Raw genomic sequence first — 17,341 nt, 5'->3', positions numbered from 1 at the left:
TCGAGTGCTGACATCGCCCGGGGAGGCTGCCCAATTTCCGCCATGGGGTGAAAAGGGGTCGCTGTGCACGGCAACGACATCATCACCGGAAATGCAGCGGCCCGGTCCGCTACTGGCGGCATTGGGTCACTACCGGTTCTGCGCCTCCGCTAACCCCTGCGCAATTTCCCGGGAGCCCGTAGTGCCCTTCCCATTCGAAAACCCATTTGTGCCCCGATAGCGCCCCACAGAAGCGCTAATGGGGGGCGTACACCAGGCCAATTTTGCCCCTTAGTGTAACTCTACGCCTCTACTAATATATCCAGGTATCCCATGAGCTTTTGTAACATCTTTCTCAACATGTCCTTCCACCTTCAAAGATTCCCGCTAACTTCCTAACTTTGACAGCCACAGGCTTAATCCTTCTTCGACTGTTGAGATACGTTGCGTCACAATCTCCTCTGTTCACAAGCAGAACTGCACATCTCATAAGAACATAAGAAATAGGAGCAGGGGTCGGCCGTACGGCCCCTCGAGCCTGCTCCACCATTCAATAAGATCATGGCTGATCTTTTACATTAGCTCCTGTTCCCTCTCTATCCCCATAGTTCCTTGACTCTCTCAATCTCCTTTGCCTTGCCATCTCATGCATCTTTATTATGCCATAAAAAGGTATGTTTTTCCACTGGGGATCCTCTAGCCTATCGTAAACTTAAAAAAAAATCTTTCCCTATTTTATCTGCGCTGCTATGATCATTGTTCCCTTGTTAATTCTAATCTATTTCTTCCCTGTTGAGCATCCCTGATTATAATCGCTCAATCATGGGAGGCCGAGCCTGGGCCCCAAGCTCTGGATCCCTCCCTAAACCTCTCCGCCTCTCTTTCCTCCTTCAAGATGCTCCTTAAATCCTACCTTTTTGACCAAGCTTTTGGTCACTGGTGCTAATTTCTACTCGGGCAGCTCAGTGTCAAATTGTGAAGCGCCTTGGGATGTTCCACTGTGATAAGCATCATCATAGGCAGTCCCTCGGAATCGAGGAAGACTTGCTTCCACTCCCAAAGTGAGTTCTTTGATGGCTGAACAGTCCGATACGAGAGCCACAGACCCTGTTACAGGTGGGACAGTCATTCGTCGAGGGAAAGGGGTCGGTGGGGCTGGTTTGCCACGCGCTCCTTCTGCTGCCTGCGCTTGGCTTCTTCATGCTCTTTGCGTTGAGACTCGAAGAGATTGACGCCCTCCTAGATGTACTTTCTCCACCTCGGGCGGTCTTCGGCCAGGGTCTCCCTGGGTCTCCCAGATGTCAGTGGTGATGTCGCACTTTACCAGGGAGGCTTTGAGGGTGTCCTTATAACGTTTCCGCTGCCCACCTTTGGCTCGTTTACCATGAAGGAGCTCCACATAAAGCATTTGCTTAGGGAGTCTCATATCTGGCATGTGAACGATGTGGCCTGCCCAGCGAAGCTGATCGAGTGTGGTCAGTGCTTCAATACTGGGGATGTTAGCCTGGACGAAGACATTGATATTGGTGCGCCTGTCCTCCCAGGGGACTTGCAGGATCTTGCGGAGACATCATTGGTGATATATCTCCAGCGACTTGACGTGCCTTCTATACATTGTCCATGCCTCTTATCCATACAGGAGGGCGGGTATTACTACAACCCTGTACACCATGAGCTTAGTGGTAGATTTGAGGGCCTGGTCTTCAAACATTTTTTTCCTCAGATGGTGCTATATAAATGCAAGTTGTTGTTGTTCCTCTGTTTCTCCAATGCTCCAGTACACTGTCCGTACGCTCTTGCTCCAATGCTTCTCCCCACCTCATTGGATTAGACCATTTGAGCCCAGTGTTCATTGGACCTCAAAAGGCACATCCATTTCAAAATTCTCATCCTTGTTTTCAAATCCCTCCATGGCCTCGCCCCTCCCTATCACTGTAATTTCCTCCAGCCTCACAACCCTCCGAGATGCCTGCGCTCCTCTAATTCTGCCCTCTTGAGCATCCCTGATTATAATCGCTCAACCATTGGTGGCCGTGCCTTCGGTTGCCTGGGCCCCAAACCCTGGAACGCCCTCCCTAAACCTCTCCACCGCTCTACCTCTCTCTCCTCCTTTAAGACGCTCCTTAAAACCTACGTCAAGGTTTTGTTCATCTGCCCTAATTTCTTCTTACGTGGCGCTGTGTCAAATTTATTTGTTTTGTCTTGGGACGTTTTACAATGTTAAAGGCGCTATATAAATACAAGTTGTTGTTGTGTTGTCTCTTTCCTTCTGACAATCGTCAGGCTTTTTAAACCCAAGTTTAGCATTGTGGAACTAATACCACTTGATTTAGCTTTTCAACTCCACCACCCTCTTCAACTTGGGTGACATCCTGGGCCGTGGGACTTGACCTTTATCCTCGGTTAATTTCCTCAATTTAAAACGAACACTGTTGGTCGCAGTGCTAGCGGGAGCGGGAGATGTGTATTCAGCCTCTGCTCGTGTCGATGGGCATCCAATTTTTGACAGATGTTTATTCAGAGCCTGACCCCAGGTGGGCTGATGGTATTGCGATTGAATATTCAGTTCTATTTTGTGAATAGCAAAATTCCCCAAAGGCAAATCCTCAGTTTAAGAAAAAAGAAGCCAGAATATGTTATGTTTGGTCAGCTGGACAATTATTCAACATTATTTTCTATTCTGATCCACGTCTGCTCTGATTTAACATTATTTTCTTATTCAACTTTGCCAGCTGTGGCTCAGTGGGTAGCACTCTTACTTCTGAATCAAAAAGGTGTGGGCCCAAGTCCCACTCCAGATACTTGCACAGGACTGAGGGAGCACTGCACTGTTGGAGGTGCTGTCGCTCAGATGAGACATTAAACCGAGGCCCCGTCTGCCCTCTCGGGTAGACGTTAAAAGATCTCATGGCGACTATTTTGAGGAAGAGCAGGGGAGTTATTTCGGTGTCCTGGTCAATTCTTATCACTCGGTCAACATCACCAAAAAGCAGATTGGCTGGTCATTATCACATTACTGTTTGTGGAAGCTTGCTGTGCACAAATTGTCTGCTGTGCTTCCTACATTACAACAGTGACGACACTCCAAATGCAGGATAAGGGGTATGCCATTTAGGACCGAGATGAGAAGAAACTTCTTCACTCAGAGAGTTGTGAACCTGTGGAATTCTCTACTACAGAAAGTTGTTGAGGCCAGTTTGTTAGATATATTCAAGAGGGAGTTAGATGTGGCCCTTACGACTAAAGGGATCAAGGGGTATGGAGAGAAAGCAGGAATGGGGTACTGAAGTTGCATGATCAGCCATGATCATATTAAATGGTGGTGCAGGGTCAGAGGGCTGAATGGCACCTATTTTTTACTTTTCTATGTTTCTATGATTGAGTGTAATGCTTTGGGATGTTCTGAGGTCGTGAAAGGCACTATATAAATGCAAGTATTTCCTTCTTTAACCCTGACCCTGAACTCCATTCAGCTGGCCACACTGTCCAGGTCATGCACATGCTCATTTTACCCTGGACTTGTTTCACCTGCTTGAGATTTTTGTTCATTCTTGGCTCCAAATGTCATACAAAATGAATGTCTTGGGCTCAGAGTTTTCACAGACCTATTTTTTGTAAATATTTGATGCTGAAAGTTCCAAATTCGGTAAGAACTTTGCACAGAATGCACACAATACTTGCATTTTAACAACTTTCTTTCTAGAGACTTCAAGAACCTTCATGGCTTTCCTTTGTTCAGTCCGCAGGCGTGACCCCGAGCTTCCGGTCGTTTGCAATAGAAATTCTCCATCCCACTCCTACTCTGACCTCTCCGTCCTCGGCCTCCGACACTGTTCAAATGAAGCTCAACGCAAGCTCGAGGAACAGCACCTCATCTTTCCATTAGAATTTCTTCAGCCTTCTGGCCTTGACGCTGAGTGAAAACCACCTCTTCCATTTTCTGGGACGGCAGATGCTGGTAATGGTTCTGCTGTAACCGTCATCATCATCATCATCATCATCATAGGCAGTCCCTCGGAATCGAGGAGGACTTGATTCCACTCCTAAAGTGAGTTCTTTGGTGGCTGAACAGTCCAATACGAGAGCCACAGACCCTGTTACAGGTGGGACAGACATTCGTCGAGGGAAGGGGTGGGTGGGGCTGGTTTGCTGCGTGCTCCTTCCGTTGCCTGCGCTTGACCTCTTCTTGCTCTCGGCGTTGAGACGCAAAGAACTCAACGCCCTCCTGCATGCACTTTCTCCACCTAGTGCAGTCTTCGGCCAGGGTCTTGCAGGTGTCAGTGGTGATGTCGCTCTTTACCAGGGAGGCTTTGAGGGTGTCCTTGTAACGTTTTCGCTGCCCACCTTTGGCTCGTTTGCCATGAAGGAGCTCCACATAAAGCATTTGCTTAGGGAGTCTCGTGTCTGGCATGCGAACTATGTGGCCTGCCCAGCGAAGCTGATCGAGTGTGGTCAGTGCTTCAATGCTGTAACCATCACAACTCCTCGAGATCCAACTTTAGTTTCTTCATTTGTCTCATTATCATTCCCTTTTGACTCATTATCATACCTTCTGTCATTTAATCTCTCCTGCCCTCCACCCCATCATTGACCTTCCCGCTTGTTCTTTCCTCCCCTCACCTTTTCCCTGGTTTACAGACTGTTGCATCTCTAACTTCTCCCAGTACTTATGAAAGATCATCGACCTGAAACGTTAACTCTGTTTCTCTCCCCACGGACACTCCCTGACCTGTTGAGTGTTTGCAGCATTTCCTATTTTTATTTCATTGTTTGCAGTACTGGTACATAGCGGGTTTTTTTTTTCCAACAAATTGTTTAAGAGGGAAAGAGTTCAAAGGCGAATTGTACTAAATGTGCCAGGCAGCAAGTACATTCAATGGTAACTGTAAATCCTGCAGTACTGCAGTTCTCTTTGGAACACTAAATTTTCCTGCTGACTGCTACAGGACACAGCACAGGACGACCCAGAATAATTGACATTGAGTTAGCAGGGTAGATAATCAGCACGGCCTGAAACGGATTGCATCTCGCGCTTCCGATGTGTTTCCACCGCCGCTGTGGATGAGGTGGCCTCCTGCAAGAAATTCAGCTCTTTGTCGTTTTCTTTGGAGGTCGGTCATACTGGGGGTGGTAGCGTGGCGGTGAGCACACTAGAGGGGCGCAAGTGGAGGCGGGACCGAGTCTTCACCTCTGTCAGTCATCGGCATGGCGCTGATGACGTCATGACCCGTGTGCGTCACCGCGTACATCCCCTTCACTCAAAGGGGCGAGCCGCTGTGACCTCTGCCGTTACTTTAGTTCGGTCCACCGGGCCACCAGGGAGTGTTTCTGCCGGGCCAGCGGCCTGGCAGGCACCCAAGAGGGCGGGGGGGTGGGTGCCAGGCTGCCCGTTGGCGAACCCCTGGGCCTAATTGTCGGGCCGACCTGGCAGTCGGCCGACAAAAAGAATTCAATGGCGGCCGCGGCAGTGCACCCTCCCCTCGAATGGTCGCCACGCAGCCATGTCGCACACACTGAAAACACAGTGCGCCGACAGAAAAAGCTGTCAGGGGGGCACCGCTCGGCTGCCCGAAGATTTTTGTTGCTGAATTTCAGTGGAGGTGCAGGAGATCGCGGTGCGCTCTTTGATGACGCACTTAGGAGGGTTTGGCAGCAGCGGGGCAGAAGTGGGCACCGAAGTGAATTTCACTGGCGACGGCCATTGGACTGCAAATCGACGGCCACTCGACTGCAGCGGTAAGGGAGCTTTTCGGGAGGCTGAATTTCGGCTCCAGTATGTCTTTCTTGGCGACCAAGGGGGCGAAACTGAGCTTCAGTGCATCTGCCATTAGCCCCTTTGGGGGGGGCACTAATAGGGTGAAAATGGGATTTCGCCTGCGGGGCGTGGGGGGTGGTCGAGGGGGTGGGGGGGGGATGGGGCGGGGGCTCTACCGGCTTCCGTGAAATTGCACGAGAATTAGCAAAAGGGCACACCCATCAGCACGCCGCTCCCACCGGTAATGCCCTCGGCCGCTGCGCCTGCACTGATGATGTCATCGCCGTGCGCAGCGCCACATTTTCGGACCATGGCGGAAATTGAGCAGTGCCCCGTGAGGCCGCCGCAGCCGATGTCAGCACCCACCCCGCGGGTCGCGCACCGGGCCGCACTCCGCTTCAGGTCGAACCAGACTGGTCACAACCTCGGCATCCTACTGGACCCCGAGCCAAGCTTCTGACCCCATTAGACCTCCATCACAAAGATCGCCTGCTTCCACCTCTCACGTGTGTCCCTGCCTCAGCCCATCTGCCATTGAAACTGTTATGTATGTAAACCTGTAAAGTGGCTTCCTGGCACTGTTTTGGCCAAAGAGGGGAGTTGGGTGTTTGTGGTCAAACTCTCAAATGGACTCACCTGCAGGAAACACTTGGACCAAATCAAACTCAGATTTACGGACTATCCAGAACAACCCACAATAGACTCCATCTTTTTCGACCCTCCAACACACACACAAGTGGCAACCGACCCAGTGGTTGACCATGAAGCAGAACCCATCACCCGCAGCAGCCCAGCAGGACTCACCACACCCAGCAGCCCAGCAAGGCCAACTGCGCAGCAACCCAGCGAGGGCCCAACAAATGACTCACCAAAACCAGCATTTGCACCAAGACGATCAACCAGAAAAAGGAAGGCCCCAGATCAACTCACATTGGAAATAGTTACATTATTGACTTTTGGGGGGTGGGGGGGGAGGCGGTGGGTGTGTTGTTATGTATGTAAACCTGTAAATACCATGTCTAACCACCAGAGGGCTTATCCCCTGGAGTCCCAAGGGATCCCACAATCCCTTGGGAGCACCTGTATATAAGGAGACCTCACATGCTGTGTCATGTATGTAACCTTCATGTAACAATAAACTTCATGTAAGAACACTGTACACTGTATACACCTAAGCAATGCACACCTTGACCACAGGGGGTGAACTTGTGGGAGACACTCCTCACCTGGTCATCCAGGTGTATAAAGGGAGGTACCACGTAGGGTCATCACGTCTTGGTCCTGTGAATAAAGGTACAGATCACAGAGTGACCTTGTCTCTAGTATGTGGCTCGCGTTGATTTACAGTAGAGTGTAAGGACACAACAGGCTGGAGAGGCTGGAAATGAAAGGACTACGGTCACACCTTACTTTGAGCTTGCAGTATCTAGTCTGACTCTTCATTCAAAACATAACAGAAACCCTAATCTCCATGACTCTAATTCTCTTCCATCCTTCACCCTCCCTAATTTTCATCTCGCCCTAAACTCTGCTGTTCGTATCTTATCCCACATCAACAACAATAAGCAACGTTTATAGAGCACATTTAACACAGAAAGGCATCCGAGGTTGCTGAATAAGAGCAATATCAATAAAAACATATTTTTAACACTGAGCCACATAAGGAGGTATCAGGACAGCTGACCCAAAGTTTGGTCAAAGAGGTAGATGATCCACATTATCTCATAAACCCTCCCCAATGCCCTCAATTTAAAATCTGTATTCTTGTTTTACAAGCCTTCACGATTTTGCCCCTCCCTATGTCTGTAACCCCCTCCCATTCTAGAACCTTCCAGAATTTGAACGATAGGGGAGTCAAGGTTTATGGGGAACAGGCGGGGAAGTGGAGTTGAGACCAAAATCAGATCAGCCATGATCTTATTATCGCTCCCCAAGCGGCCGGCCGAGGTGACTACGCCTCCTGCAGCTGCCGTTGTTGATACCCGGCGATGCGGCAGGGAGCGAATATCACATCTGGGGCGCTAAGCGGGTGCTGTGCGCTGGATGACGTCATGATCTACGGGGCGCAAGACATTGAGGCGATAAGTCTTTGTACCGGCGCAAAACCGCCAGGGATGTTCGCGGGTCGCTGATTTCGCCGCGCCCGGTCGGTAATCCCTTAGTGCTCCTCTTAGGTGCCAGGCCGCTGGCCTAGCCGAAACCCTCTCTGGTGGCCTAGTGGACCGAACTTAAAAAGCTGCGGAGCTCGCAGCGGCCCTCCCCTTTAACTGCAGAGTGAGACGTTGTGATGCGCCGGCGCGGTGACGTCACCGGCCCGGCGCTGATGACCGACAGTGGCGGAGACCCCCTTCCTGACCGACGTCCGGCTTGCTCAAAAAAAAACGACAAAGAGCTGAATTTCGCAAGATGGGCCGCCGCAAGCACCGCAACAGTAAAAACACACGAAAAACGGTAGGTGTGACCCCGTTTCCGGCGGGGGTGAATTTCGGCCCCTCTACCTCTATCGGATCAGCCACGATCGTATTGAATGGCGGAGCAGGCTCGAGGAGCCATATGGCCTACTGCTGCTCCTATTTCTTATGTTCTTATGTTTTTATTACCTCTCCCCCGCCTCTCTCTCCAGCTTTAAAACGCCCCTTCAAACCAAACTCTTTGACCAAGGATTTGGTCAGTGTCAAATGTTGTTTTTGATAACGCCTTGGGATGTTTTACAATGCTGAAAGCACTATTGGGGTGATAACCTTTCAGGGAGCGCAAAAGTATCGGCGGGCGATAAAGATTTCATTTTTCCAGGAACATCCGTTTGAGCGCTCCAAGAGGGAAATGGATGCTAAGTCACGCGCTACCACTTGCTAACGGGAGTGAGAGGGGCAGTGTTGGCAGAGCGCTGAGCAATGTTTGGGGCAGAGCGGCCCACTTTACAGGCTCTTTCCCTCGCTTAAAGGGAAGGGCCAATGCTGGGGTGAATGAATCCTCAGGCTATGTCTGTTGGGCCACGGCACCTGCGCTACGTGCAAAGCAGCCGCAGGCACTGTGAGAGAGTGCAGGGCTGAACCATCGCAGGGGGAAAATAAAACAGGGGGCACCAGAATGGGGAGATAAATACCTGACCCACCACTGCCTTCAACTAGCGCTCCCCAAGCAGCCGGCCGAGGTGACCATGCCTTCTGCAGCTGCCATTGTTGACGCCCAGTGATGCTGCAGGGGGCGGGAGCGAATAGAAACATAGAAAATAGGAGCAGTAGTAGGCCAGTCGGCCCTTCGAGTCTGCACCGCCATTCAATATGATCATGGCTGATCCTTAATCTCAACACCATATTCCTGCTTTTCCCCCATACCCCTTGTTGCATTTTGTTTCTAGAAATCTATCTATCTCCCTCTTAAATATATTTAATGACTTGGTCTTCACAGCCTTCTGTGCTAGAGAATTCCACAGGTTCACCACCCTCTGAGTGAAAACATTTCTCCTCATCTGAGTCTTAAACTTCCTACCCCGTATCCTGAGACTGTGACCCCTTGTTCTAGACTTCCCAGCCAGGGGAAACATCCTCCCCGCATCCAGTCTATCCAACCCAGTCAGAATTTTATACGTTTCAATGAGATCCCCTCTCATGCTTCTAAACTCGAGTGAATACAGGCCTAGTTGACCCAATCTCTCCTCATACGACAGTCCTGCCATCCCAGGAATCGGTCTGGTGAACCTTCGCTGCACTCCCTCTATGGCAAGTATAACCTTTCTTAGGTAAGAAGACCAAAACTGCACACAATACTCCAGGTGCGGTCTCACCAAGACCCTGTTTAACTGCAGTAAGACATCCTTTTGTAAGAATATCACATCTGGGTGTTAACTAGGTGCTGTGCGCCGGATGATGTCATGATCTACGGGGCGCAAGACATCGAGGCGGTAAGTCTTAATGCCAGCGCAAAACCACGAGCCTGGCTGATTTCACCGCGCCCGGTCGGTGATCCATTAATGCCCCGTTACCGCCCCCTGCCGGCACTAACAAGAGGCACAAAGCAGACCGATTTCTCCCTCCTAGATTGTCCGAAAGTCCCAGCACTCAGGAGATCCAATGCGCATAGGCGTGGACCCAGAAAAATCTCCGCTAAAATAGTTACTGCCTTCTACAAATTCATTCTGGTCCATTTTGAGAAGCATCTATTGCATTAATACATTTATTTCCAAATTGATTTATTTAATTTAAGTAGAGCTCCGTTAGTAGATTCATGCATTTACTTAATCCTTTTTAATATTCTATTGCTTGGTAATATTGCATTTTCTATATATATATATATATTTCAAGTAGCGTCTGTTACTTAATGCTGAGGCTGTGAAGTGATAATTCAGGAACATTGCTGACAACCCCGGAGCAAGTCTTTAAACAGCTGGATAGAAATATTTATTGGATGATCCAGGCGACATCGGCTGTGCCTTTGGGTTATCAACATCAATAAATAATAGAATAATCCAAAACACAAAGACAGCATTTGTTTTCCCAAGAAGACATTCAGTTCAACATGATCACTGAATCAATTCACTCAGACGCATCTTTCCTCCTGAGTCCAATCTAACCTATATTCTGCAAGATGCTAAGTGATACATAGATACATAGAAACATAGAAAATAGGTGCAGGAGCAGGCCATTCGGCTTTTCGAGCCTGCACCGCCATTCAATAAGATCATGGCTGATCATTCACCTCAGTACCCCTTTCCTGTTTTCTCTCCATACCCCTTGATCCCTTTGGCCATAAGGGCCATATCTAACTCTCCATATCTAATTAACTGGCCTCAACAACTCTCTGCGGTAGATAATTCCACAGGTTCTCAACTCTCTGAGTGAAGAAGTTTCTCCTCATCGCAGTCCTAAATGGCTTACCCCTTATTCTTAGACTGTGACCCCTGGTTCTCGACACGGTGAGATATATCATTGGTGTTTGTGGTGGTGATTGTGCTACTTATCCATGGCTCAGCTGATAGCACTTCTTGCCTCTGAGCTAGAAGGTTGTGGGTTTAAGGCCCACTCCAGAGACTTGAGCACAAATTCTCAGCTGACACTCCCAGTGGAGCGCTGAGTCGGGTGTCGTCTTTCCAATGTGAAATTAAGTCAAGATCCTGTTTGCCTTCTCAGATGGATGTAAAAGATCCCATGGCATTAATTCGAGAAAGAGCAGTGGAGTTTTCCCTGGTGTCCTGGCCAACATTTATCACTTGACTAACAACTAAAAACAGATTGTCTGGTCATTATCACATTGCTGTTTGTGGGAGCTTGCTGTGCGTAAATTGGCTGCCGCACTTACAATAGAGATTACGCTTCAAAAAGTAATTCATTGGCTGTAAAGCGCTTTGGAACATGCTGAGGTCGAGAAAGGTGCTATATAAATGCAAGTCTTTCTTTCTAATCACTGGTTAGGCCCGAGCTGGAGTATTGTGTCAAATTCTGGGCACTGCACTTTGGGAAGGATGTCAAGGCCTTAGAGAGCGTGCAGAGGTGATTTACAAGAATGGTTCCAGGGAGGAGGGCCGGCAGTTATGCGGAGAAAATGGAGAAGCTGGGATTGTTCTCCTTACAGCAGAGAACGTTAAGGGAAAATTTAACAGAGGCATTCAAAATTATGAAGGGTTTTGATAGAATAACTGGGGAGAAACTGTTTCCATGAGAAGGAGGGTTAAAACCAGAGTGCATAAATTTAAGTTAATTGGGAAAAAAATGATGGTGGGGGATTTGACGATGATAATACCATTGAAAGTCAAGGGGCAGTGGTTAGAGATAGTCTGTGTTGGAGATGGTCATTGCCTGGCACTTGTGTGGCACAAATGTTACTTGCCACTTATCAGCCCAATCCTGAATGTTGTCCAGATGTTTCTGTGTATGAGCATAGACTGCTTCATTTTCTGAGGAGTGGCGAAGGGTACGGAACACTGCAATCATCAGCGAACATCCCCACTTCTGACCCTATCATGGGGGGGAAGATCATTGATAAAGCAGCTGAAGATGGTTAGGCCCAGGACATTGCCCTGAGGAACTCCTGCAACGATGTCCTCATAGGCAGTCCCTCGGATTCGAGGAGGACTTGCTTCCATTCCCAAAGTGAGTTCTTTGATGGCTGAATGAGAGCCACAGACCCTGTTACAGGTGGGACAGACATTCATCGAGTGAAGGTGGGTGGAGCTGGTTTGTCCCTTGCTCCTTCTGCTGCCTGCGCTTGGCCTTTTCGTGCTCTTTGCATTGAGACTCGAAGAGCTCAACGCCCTCCCGGATGTACTTTCTCCATCTCGGGCTGTCTGTGGCCAGGGTCTCCCAGGTGTCAGTGGTGATGTTGCACTTTACCAGAGAGGCTTTGAGGGTGTGCTTATAATGTTTTCGCTGTCCTCCTTTGGCTCGTTTATCATGAAGGAGCTCCACATAAAGCATTTGCTTAGGGAGTCTCGTGTCTGGCATGCAAACTATGTGGCCTGCCCAGCGAAGGTGATCGAGTGTGGTCAGTGCTTCAATACTGGGGATGTTAGCCTGGTCGAGGACACTGATATTGGTGCGCCTGTCCTCCCAGGAGATTTTCAGGATCTTGCGGAGACATCGTTGGTGATATATCTCCAGCGACTTGAGGTGCCTTCTATAATCGTCCATGCCTCAGATCCATACAGGAGCGCGGGTATTACTACAGCCCTGTCGACCATGAGCTTGGTGGTAGATTTGAGGGCCTGGTCTTCAAACACTCTTTTCCTCAGACAGCCGAAGGCTGCGCTGGCACACTGGAGGCGATGCTGAATCTCCACATCAATGTATCCCTTTGTTGATTAAGAGGCTCCCGAGATTTGGGAAATGGTCCACGTTGTCCAGGGCTGTGCCGTGGATCTTGATGATTGGAGGGCAGTGCTGCGCGGCGATGACAGGCTGGTGAAGGACCTTTGTCTTGCGGATGTTAAGCGTAAGGCCCATGCTTTCATATGCCTCGGTGAATACATTGAATACAGTGAATATATCCTGGAGTTCAGCCTCTGAATGTGCACAGACGCAGGCATCGTGCGCATACTGCAGCTCATCTTTGACCTGGTCTGGAGGCGGCGTGGGTTAAACAGCTTCCCACTGGTTCTGTAGTTTAGTTCCACTCCAGCAGGGAGCTTCTTGATTGTGAGGTGGGGCATGGTGGCGAGGAAGATTGAGAAAAGGGTTGGAGCGATGAAGCAGCCCTGTTTGACCCTGGCCCGGATGTGAATTGGGTTTGTAATGGATCCGTTGGTAAGGAACACGGCCTGCATGTCATCGTGAAGCAGGCGAAGGATGTTGACAAACTTTTGGGGTCATCCGAAACGGAGGAGGCCGTTCCATAGACCCTCACGGTTGACAGTGTCATAGGCCTTTGGAAGATCGAAAAAGGCCATGGATAAGGGCTGGCGCTGCTCCCTGCATTTTTTGTGCAACTGTCACGCTGCAAGGATCATGTCTGTTGTGCCCCATAGGGGATGAAATCCGCATTGTGATTCCGGGAGGAGCTCCTCGGCCACAGGGAGAAGACGATTGAGGAGAACTTGAGCGACAACTTTCCCAGTGACTGATAGCAGGGAGATTCCCCTGTAGTTGCCGCAGTCGGACTTGTCCCCTTTTTAAAAAATAGTCACAATCACTGCATCTCTGAGATCTCCCGGCATGCTCTCCTCCCTCCAGATGAGAGAGATGAGGTCATGTATCCATGCCAACAGCGCCTCGCCGCCATTCTTCAGCGCCTCAGCAGGGATTCTATCCGCACCCGTAGCCTTGTTACTCTTGAGCTGTTTTATGGCTTTGCCTACCTTGTGCAACGTTGGAGTTTCACTGAGTTGGTGGCGGGTCGCATACTGTGGGATGGAGTCGAGAACGCTCGAGTCAAAGGCAGAGTCTCGATTGAGGAGATCTTCAAAGTGCTCCTTCCATCGGGCCCTGACAGCCTCACTGTCCTTGATGAGTGTTTCCCCGTTCTTGGCCAGGAGTGGGGTGGGGGCCTTGGGAGTTTGGGCCGTAGGTGGCCTTGACTGCAGCGAAGAATCCTCGCATATCGTGGCTGTCGGCCAGTTGTTGTATCTCCTTTGCTTTCTCCATCCACCACTTGTTCTTTAGGTCCCGTTTTTTTTGTTGGACCTGAGCCTTGAGCCGTCTGTAATGTTGTTTTGCAGCTCCCGAGTTGGGTTGTTGCTTGAGGCTCAGAAATGCTTTGCGCTTGCGATCTATTAGTTCTTCGATCTGCTGATCATTTTCATCAAACCAGTCCTAATGTTTTCTGGTTGAGTGACCAGTGTCTCTTCATAGGCACTGGTTATAGAGGCCTGGAGGGCAGACCAAGCGCTATGGGGATTCAGCATCTCAGAGTCACCAAGGCAAGCCAGATTGGCTGTGAGGCGCTGGTTGTATAGGGCTCTCTTAGCTGGGTCTCTAAGTGCCCCGGCATTAACATTTTGCGGAACTGCTTCTGCTGTCCCCTCTGCTTTGGGGCAAAGTTTATGTTGATGATGGATCGGATTAGGCGGTGGTCCGTCCAGCAGTCGTCAGCTCCTGTCATAGCGCAGGTGATGCGCACATCCTTGCGATCCCTGGCTCGGACGATGACATAATCAAGCAGGTGCCAGTGTTTGGAGCGAGGGTGTTGCCACGATGCCTTGTATTTGTCCCTCTGGCGGAACAAGGTGTTGGTGATGAGGAGTTCATGTTCTAGACATTTGGTCAGGATTAGGGTACCACTGGAGTTGGCTTTCCCTACCCCCACTCTGCCAATCACGCCTCCCCAGAGGGCTGTGTCTTTGCCGACCCTGGCATTAAAATCACCCAGGAGGATCAATTTGTCACCTGTGGGGACGTGGGACAAGGATGTCTCGAGGTTGGAATAAAAACACTCTTTAGCCTCATCCATTGCATCGAGTGTAGGGGCGTAAGCACTGATGACTGTGGCGCATTGGTTCTGAGATAAGGAAATACGAAGAGTCATGAGGCGTTCATTAACCCAACAGGGGGAGTCTTTGAGGTGGTCGACCAGCTCATTCTTGATGGCAAAGCCGACTCCATGAAGGCAGCGTTCTGCCTCTGGTTTCCCTTTCCAGAAGAAGGTGTAACCTCCACCATGTTCCTTCAAATGGCCTTTCCCTGCCCGCCGGGTCTCGCTTAGGGTGGAGATATCAATGTCAAAATGGCTGAGTTCATGGGCAACTATGGTGGTGCGGCGTTCTGGCCTGTTGCTGTTGGGATTGTCCATGAGGGTCCTGACGTTGCAGGTCCCGAACTTCATACTGACGAAGTGGAAGATGCCTGTGCATGAGTTCTTTTAACGTGGGGTGGCCATTGCACACCAGCAACCACACGGGCTTAGCTGAACAAGGTCTTGGTCCAGTGACAGGGGGGTCCAAGACAACTGGAAACCAGGCACAGCTCTATAAGTCTAATTGCCTACGGCGAAGTATTTGCCGCAAGCTCGGCGCCGAGTAGCGCCATTGATGCTCGATGGCCCGAGGCTTGGTTGGGGGGAAGGCATTCTGAAGGTGACTTCCAAAGTTATTTTAAAAGTTTAAAGTTGATAAAGATTCCCAATTTATTTAAAAACTTTCTAAGAGTTGTTAAAAAGTCGAAGATGTAAATCAATAATCGGTTATAAAAGTTTCCCCAGTTTAAAACGTTTCTAAAGATTGTTAAAAAGTCAAGGATGTAGATCAATAATAGATGTTTAAAAGCATTTTGATTAAAAGTCTAAAATGTAAGTTTTAAAAGTTCTCCCAAATTGTTTGAAAAGTTTAAAAGTTGATTAAAAGTTAAAAAATTAATTAAAAGTTGGTTAGGAGTTTAAGACGTTGGATTGAACATCGCCGCCGCGGTCCCTTTGGCTGGTTGAGGGCTGGCCTGGAGTCCCTTCGGTGTCCTGGGGCTGTGATGATTGACCTCCAACCACCACAACCATCTTCCTTTGTGCTCGGTATGGCTCCAGTCAGTGGAGAGTTTTCCCCGATTCCCATTGACTCCAGTTTTACTCGGGCTACTTGGTGCCACACTCGGTCAAATGCTGTCTTGATGTCAAGAGCAGTCACTCTCACCTCACCTCTGGACTTTAGCTCTTTTGTCCATGTCTGGACCAAGGCTGTAATGAGGTCTGGAGCCGAGTGGTCCTGGCGGAACCCAAACTGCGTATCGATGAGCAGGTTATTGGTGAGTTGGTTCCACTTGATAGCACTGTCGACGACACCTTCCATCACATTGCTGATGATTGAGAATAGACTGATGGGGCGGTAATTGGCCAGATTGGATTTGTCCTGCTTTTTGTGGAGAAGACATACCTGGACTGTTGTCCACATTGTCGGGTAGGTGCCAGTGTTGTAGCTGTACTGGAACAGCTTGGCTAGAGGCGTGGTTAGTTCTGGAACACAAGTCTTCAGCACGACAGCCGTCATTTTGTCAAATCCCAGAGCCTTTGCTGTATCCAGTGCACTCAGCCGTCTTGTGATATCACGAGGAGTGATCGAATTGGCTGAAGACTGGCTTATGTGGTGTTGGAGATCTCAGGAGGATGTCGAGATGGATCATCCACTCAGCAATTTTGGCTGAAGATGTTTGCAAAGATGGTTGGAGGCGTCATCGGGTGCTTCAGGGACACAGTTGTCACTGTCACAACCACTGACAAGGACATGCCCCTGGTGGCAGAGGTTGCAGGTCAGATGATGTATCTCACTTACTGTATGCGGTGGGATAAATGCAATCTTCTGAGATATCCACATCGGATCTCCTTGGTCTCTGGATCCTGTGGTATCATGGGATATCTGTGGGTCAAGTGTCACCTACCCGCATGAAGCCACACTCCCTCCTGGCTTGCATTGTCTCTTCCATTATGTCCCAATCATCTCCCTCCTCAAAGGACCCTGGTGAGATCGCACCTGGAGTATTGTGTACAGTTTTGATCTCCTTACCGAAGGAAGGATATACCTGCCATAGAGAGACTGCAACAAAGGTTCACCAAACTGATTCCTGGGATGGGGGGATTGTCCTGTGAGGAGAGATTGAGTAGACTAGGCCTATATTCTCTCGAGTTTAGAAGAATGAGAGATGATCTCATTGAAACATACAAAATTCTTACAGGGCTTGACAGGGTAGATGCAGGGAAGATGGTTCCCCTGGCTGGAGAGTCTAGAACCAGCAGTCACATTCTCAGAATAAGTGTTGGCTATTTAGGACTGAGATGAGGAGAAATTTCTTCACTCAGAGGTTGTGAATTTTAAGAATTCTCTAGCCCAGAGAGCCGAGGATGCTCAGTCATGAGTATATTTAAGCAGAGATCGATAAACTTTTGGATATTAAGGGAATCAAAGGATATGGAGATAGTGCAAGAATGTGGAGTTGAGTTTGAAGATCAGCCATGATCTGATCGAATGGTGGAGCAGGCTCGAGGAGCCAAATGGCCTGCTCCTGCTCCTATGTTCTATTTATTATGTTCTATGTTCTTAAAGCACAGGAACAATGGAATTGTAAGAAAGAAATCCATTAGTTCCCTGATAGAAATCTCTTGAAATGTCCTGCACAATTCAGCAAATATCTTTCAGTGCAGTTTTAGCAATTTTATGCAATTTTATGTATTGAACCTCACTTCTAGCCAAAACAGCGG

The 17,341-nt window shown here is 49.2% G+C and overlaps 1 protein-coding gene across 5 annotated transcripts in view; it reads left to right on the top strand.

The window, feature by feature from the left end:
* Nucleotides 1–17,341, top strand: part of LOC139277834 (cadherin-7-like) — a 509,491-nt gene that overhangs the window by 71,679 nt on the left and 420,471 nt on the right. Inside the window, exon 1 of one of the 5 annotated variants that reach the window (XM_070896550.1) lies at nt 3,950–4,027. The exons of the other annotated variants lie outside the window; for them this stretch is intronic. The gene's annotated coding sequence lies outside the window, so the exon portion shown is untranslated. Of the gene's footprint in view, nt 1–3,949; nt 4,028–17,341 lie in introns of those variants that run through there. 5 annotated transcript variants of the gene reach the window in all.

This window comes from Pristiophorus japonicus, chromosome 1 (assembly GCF_044704955.1).
Source record: "Pristiophorus japonicus isolate sPriJap1 chromosome 1, sPriJap1.hap1, whole genome shotgun sequence".
Classification (NCBI taxonomy): domain Eukaryota; kingdom Metazoa; phylum Chordata; class Chondrichthyes; family Pristiophoridae; genus Pristiophorus; species Pristiophorus japonicus.
Note: the sequence above shows the minus strand (reverse complement) of the source record. Positions and strands in the feature narration are given on the sequence as shown.